The following is a 6,569-nucleotide window of genomic DNA, read 5'->3' as shown; positions in this document are numbered from 1 at the left end:
TGTCTTACAAGAACTTCCAGCATCTTTATCCCTCTGCTCTGATGTCAGCGACACTCGCAACCTCATGAGGCTGGGCTCCTGCAGTCTTGTGACCATGTGCTGGGAAGAGAGTCCCTAGGAGGGAATCCCTGCCAACAGTGTGTGGGAAACTATTGTGACAACCAAGTGTAAGTAGGGACAGGTGACGAAGATTCTCAGTATATTATCTACTAGGAATGAATTCAAGAGCTTCTACCCAAAACGTGGCCAGATTTCTCCCTGTCTCTTCATTGATGTACAAACCTCCGAGGAAGGAATCCTCTAGAACTCAGGGAGGAGTCACATAACAGGAGAGAACACAGCATCTTGCACAGAAGGTTCCAAATGTGCATAGGGACCCGTCAATGCTCTGGACTTGATCCTGATCCAAGAAGAGTTTGTATAGAGATACCACCTCAGTTCTGAGGGAAAAACACCCAAGAAGCTATGGACACATATCCATGAGAAATCTAAATGAAGCAGAAAGTTTTTCCTCTGGAAATGGGAGGTTACATAAGGGGACTCCTGTCCTGGCCCTAAAGCAGTGGACAGAGCAGTGGGGAGGCACACTTTGTTTTAGATGGGCTCTGATCACCAAGTCACACAATAGTGTATCTGGGATTGGACACCAGGGGGTGATGGGGTCCATTTCTGAAGAGTCAAGGATAATTATAGCTGGGACCTGCCACCAGGCACTGCCTGTGTCCTCTGCTGAGGGCTCACACCTGGGACCTCCCTAACTCAGGTTTCTAACACAGCCCCTAACACAGCCCCTCCCCTCCCCTGCCCACATCCTTCACATCCCCAGGCAGAGGGACTTGACCCAGGGCCACTGAGGGACCAGACAACTGGGGACTTATTTGCACGGGAGAGCACCTCCCTCTCCCAGAGGATGAAGAGGGGAAGGGAGAGATGAGGGGAGGCTCTGCTCAGCTGTGGGACCACAGAAGGCAGGATCAGTGAAGACCTCCACCATGGCCTGGTCTCCTCTCCTCCTCACCCTCCTCGCTCACTTCACAGGTGAATGGATGTGGAGACCGTGAAGGGGGCCTGGGAGGATGTGTGCCATCCTGCATCCTTCTCTTGTCTCTAGACCCCAGCATCACCCTCTCTGTGTCTCTCCCCCTTTCAGGGTCCTGGGCCCAGTCTGTGCTGACTCAACCGGCCTCCGTGTCTGGGGACTTGGGCCAGAGGGTCACCATCTCCTGCACTGGAAGCAGCTCCAATTTTGGTTATAGCAGCTATGTGGGCTTGTACCAGCAGCTCCCAGGAACAGGCCCCAGAACCATCATCTATAATACCAATACTCGACCCTCTGGGGTTCCTGATCGATTCTCTGGCTCCAAATCAGGCAGCACAGCCACCTGACCATTGCTGGACTTCAAGCTGAGGACGAGGCTGATTATTACTGCTCATCCTATGACAGCAGTCTCAAAGCTCCTACGGTGCTCCAGGCCTATGGGGAAGTGAGACATAAACCTACTTACCCATCTACAAAGTGAGTGAGCGCCCCAGCAGCTGCCTGCTTAGGCTCCCCCTGGGTTTCTGCTGATTCTTCAGTTGATGCTCCAGGTCCAGTTGCATCTTGGGGTGCCTCCTGGGAATGGAGACTCCTTCATCGTCTCTCACCTCAGAGTCACTCAGATTAGCCCCATTTGTACACAACGAGTCTTTAAAAATACCGAAAATTTTGTGCTCATGAGCTGGGACAGTTTCTTCTAGACTAGTGAACATTCACTTATCATCTTCTGATTTTTCAGTAAATGAAACTCTCATAAGTCATGAAGCTGTCATGGTCCTTCAGCCCCGTCCCTGCTCTGCTGTTGCACATGTCAGCGCTCTGTGCAGCTGGGATCATTGTTCCCTTAGCTTCAACCAAATGACTAGTTCTCATTATTTGATGTTGTATCGAACACATAAATCAATGCCATACTCAAAATTATATAAAGTAAAAAAAAATCTTTGTAGAGAAAAATCCCGATGTGCTTGTTTATGGAAACTTTTTTCATATTACCTCAGGTGAAAGGAATAAAAATCTACACACTAATTTTTATACCAGCTTTTTAAAATTATCAGACTTGAGTTAAGAAAAGCATCCTCCAACATTATGAATAGTCATAAAGAGTGATATTAATCAACATTTAAAGAAAATAAGTTTTGAAGTTCAAAAATATGCATGAGTATTAACTGCACATTTCTTTATTTTATTTTTTTATTCATGAGAGAGAGCGAGAGAGACAGAGAGAGAGGCAGAGACACAGGCAGAGGGAGAAGCAGGCTCTGTGCAGGGAGCTCAACAAGGGACTCGATCCCAGGAGTCCAGGATCACGCCCTGGGCCGAAGGCAGGTGCTAAACCGCTGAACCACCTGGGGATCCCCTAATGGCACATTTCATAGGGAAGAAGAACATACCACAGGCTACATTCCACATCACTGGAATTCATTGTATTTTGGAAGAGACAGGAATCTGGAGGTAGTAAGGAGGCCAGGGATTGACAGCAGGTGGAGGAAGGAGGAGGGTGAGTGTGTGAGGTGACTGTATTCATGATAATGTCACTCTCCTCTACAGCACTGTGACAGCAGCCACACCACACTGCTGTGCTGTCACAGCTCAGCAAACTGTACCCCAGAGTGACAGCACCTTCGTGCAGGCAGAGAATGTCATCTAGGTTTCTGGGGGCTGTGATGGGGCACAGGGTGACATCATCCCATCCACTGATCCAAGGAGGTGTGACCCTGTGTGGGAGTGGGGAGCTGTGACCAGAATGCAGTGCTCCTCCCCTGGGGGATGAAGGAATGAGAGAGACCCCCAGCTCTGCCTCCCTGTGGCTGGGGATCTGGGGGTGTGCAGGTGGGTGCAAAGTTTGGGGTTCATCTCCATCCCCACTTCTTCATGACACCTGATGTCCAGGCACTGCAGCCTGACCTTGGACATTCAGCTTGTGCTCCTCTGTGACTCCTCCTCCCCCTGGGGTTTGAAAGTCTGCAAACATCCCTCCCAACACACACTCACTGTCCTCAATCCTCCCTGAAAATTCCCTTGCAGGACATGAAGAGGGGCAGGTCTCACCTCATTGAACACACGACTCACCCCTGAGGACTCGCAGCAGACAGGAGGACTCACTACGCCACATGCTCCTGGGACGCTGCAAGGAAATCCCCGGGAGTCAGCCTGGTTTGAGGGATCAGGTCTGCAGGACTCCTGTCCCCCATCTTGCACTGGGGGAGGGGACCCAGGAACCGGACTCAGGTTCCTGCCCCCCTACACGACCACACCCACCCCGAGGTCTGCTCACCAGGACTGCACAACCTGTCTATGTCTCTCGTCCTTGCAGGGTCATGGGCCCAGTCTGTACTGACTCAGCCGCCATTAGTGCTTGGGGCCCTGGCCAGAGGGTCACCTTCTCCTGCCTTGGAAGAGTCCCAGTATTGGTGATTATGGTGTGAAATGGTACAAGCAGCTCAAAAGGACAGACCCCAGACTTCTCATCTATGGCAATAGCAATTGATCCTCGGGTCCCCAATCAATTTTCTGGCTCTGGTTTTGGCATCACTGGCTCCTTGACCACCTATGGGCTCCAGACTGAAAAATAGGCTGATTACTAGTGCTTCTCCGGTGATCCAGGCCTGTGGGGCTGTTAGAGGAAAACCTGCTATTCCCAGAGCAGTGGGGATCCCTATGCTGCCCAGACTTCCTGGCCAAGTCAGCTGTTTCCTTTCTCTTTGGCTGAAATCCAGAACTGAGGCTCACTGCAGAGAATTTTGCATACAGTTCTGTCCCCATTGGCTTAAAATCTATCTACCAACCCTGTCCTTGGCAGCAACATATGGGGAATTTTATAAAAATGAATTGAAATTCCTGGTGCCAGGGACTGTGTAGACAGTAGAGTCCAGGATGTAAAGGAAGAACCAGGGGCACAGAATTCAACTGCATCTGAGTCAAGACACGTCAGGAATGTCCAATATGTGTCCTGAGACCAAAAGCTCCCATGAATAGGCCCCCAAATTCCCATCTACTATGATAGTTAGACCCTTGGAGCACCTGGTCAACAGCAACTCTGGCTCTCTGGCCATCTGTGGGCTGAGGACAGAGGATGAAGGGGCCCCCCCTTAAAGCTCCTGTGACAGCATCTCAGGGTTCATGCAGATCCCCTGGCTTGTCATAACTGAGATCAGAACACTTTTCTCATCTGGCAGAATGGGTCTCCAGGTATTGGTGAGGTTCAGCCTGTGGCTTCTGTTTCTGAGGCTCTTGCTACTGCCACCATCGGCCCACGTCTTTCCAAGGACACCATGTGGGAATGAGGGCTCCTCCTTCCCTCCCTTCCCCCAGAACTCATAGCAGCCCCTTCCTAGACAAGGGGTCTCAGAAGACACAGAAGGGCTATGGCTCCCATCTGGTTGGGACACAGAATCTCTTTGACCTCAATTCAGAGACAAGGGAGTGGTAAGCCCACTGTGTTCATCTCTCACCTGACATCTGAGGAATCTGGGGTTCCTATTCTTGGTCATTTACCTATTTGTTCAAGTTTCAACGCTATGCTATCCTCCCATTAGTCTTCAGGGGAATGCCTATTTTTTGTATTTCTGTTTCTTATGCTCCTGCTGCTGACGCCATGGACCAAGGTCCATCCAGGGGAACCACATGCAAAAGAGGCTCCTCCTATCCCTTCTGTCCTCAAAGCTACTCAGAGCAGCCCATTTGTAGACAAAGAGGCTTCATGAAAATAAAAATTTCTTGTCTTCATCAGCTGGGGAACACTTACGTCTATGCTGATTTATATTCATTTTTTTCTTTGTGATTTGAATTAAATGAAAGAAATTATTTTGCACTTGAAAATATCATGGGACCTCAACTGTACCCATGAAGTGCTTGAAGACTAAGTCAGCCCTTATTTTAATCTGATATTATTATCTACATGAGTATAACTGGCACTGACCAGTTTCTAATCTTGGGTGTTTTCTAAATAGATGCCAGTGTAAAATTAAATAAATACATCCAAAACATTTGCCACAGGGAAACCTCCATGTGAATAATTACAGCAGATTCATTCACAATCATTAAAAACTGCAAGTGCCTAGAAATCCACATGTGGATATTAATTCCAAGTTTGTATCTAATCACCCAAAGCCGGGACCGACTAAGATGTTACCCAGGAAGGGGCCCACGTATAAAACATGATATGTTCATTGTAGGATCACAGTTTAACCACATTTTAAAAGATGCAAATCTTCCAAGAGAAGGCAGACATCTGCCATCCCTGGGGTCTACGGAGGAAAAGGGGTTGAACGTGTGGACAGTCATCTTCTTATGGCAGGCCCGTCAGACCACTACATTTATCCTTCTGCAATTTTTTTATTTTCAAGCATAAGCCCGGACAGTGAGTCTTCTTTAGTAAGAATGGTGCCACCCACAGTGACAATGATATTTTAGCGGAATTCATATGTTTTCCCTTCCCTCTGAATCTTGGGTCTGTACACAATGTCCCCTCACTTACCACAGCTGACTTTCCTGACTGGCATGTTTCCAAACCAAATCCACGGGACTCCCCGCATTGGAAACTGAGACTAGCAGCTCTGAAGAGGGCAGGAATGTCTACAGAAAGCAGCCTTGGGCTCTGGCTTCAAGGCAGGAGCCCTTCCAGGTAGAGTGGACACATTCCTGCCATCAGGAGGCAGTATGGGTTTGGGAGGCTCAAGGTCCTGAGGGATGCTGGCTATGTCCCCACAGGCCTGTGAGGGTCAGGATCCTGCTCAGATCTGTCAGGTGTGTGATCTGATGACATCTGTGATCAGTTATGTCTGCTGCCCTGGCTGGAGCACAGGGACAGTGAGTAGAAACCACTGCCCTGCCTGCAGGGTGTCCACGGTCACAACTGTCACCTGTGGGGTTCCACATCAGGGCCTGTCTGGAGAGGCACAGAGAAGGGGGTCTCCTCTGTGACCAGAAATGTCTCCTCTCCTTGAGGAGGGCAATTCTCCACATGAAGAGCTAGTTGTATGGAGTGAGTCCTTGGAAGAACTGAGCCTTCATGGGGCAGAACTGGGTCTTCTGTTTCCCTTCTCGCCCCAGAGCTAAGGATGGGGACTGGACCAAGGGAGGCGCATCGTAAGTGTCTGTTGAGTCTGAGCTGAAGGACTCTTCCATGCAAGATGAGATCTGGGACAGGGTGTTGGGCAGACTCCAGGGTAGTGGATTCAGGGGCTTCATTCCGTGGTGGAACACAGAGGGGCAGGAGTCCTGGGGGGACACCTGAGAAATCAGAAGTGGGGCCTGAGGACTTTCAAGCACTTGCAAGTGAGCTCCATAAACAGGTTTTGGTGCAGGCACCTGGGGAGGCCATGTCTGCGTGTGAGAGATAAAGTCTGGGTGCAGCGATGAGGGAGAAGCACAGGCCGCGAATCTGAGAGAACTGACTTCTCAGTTTGCACCTTCACTCTTGTTAAATACCAACCTTGGAGGAAGCAGATGGGTAGGAAGGTGCCAGTCCATCTCAACACTGTGCGGAGGGTATAAGACCTGGGATCCAAGGCTCGGGTGGGTCCTGAAG

The 6,569-nt window shown here is 49.8% G+C and overlaps 1 pseudogene; it reads left to right on the top strand.

The window, feature by feature from the left end:
• The first annotated feature begins 241 nt into the window (after positions 1–241).
• LOC119878462 lies at positions 242–2,687 on the top strand (annotated as a pseudogene).
• The last annotated feature ends 3,882 nt before the right edge of the window (positions 2,688–6,569 follow it).

This window comes from Canis lupus, unplaced genomic scaffold, assembly GCF_011100685.1.
Source record: "Canis lupus familiaris isolate Mischka breed German Shepherd unplaced genomic scaffold, alternate assembly UU_Cfam_GSD_1.0 chrUn_S1648H1841, whole genome shotgun sequence".
NCBI classification, from domain to species: domain Eukaryota; kingdom Metazoa; phylum Chordata; class Mammalia; order Carnivora; family Canidae; genus Canis; species Canis lupus.
This window is presented reverse-complemented; position numbering and strand designations above follow the sequence as displayed.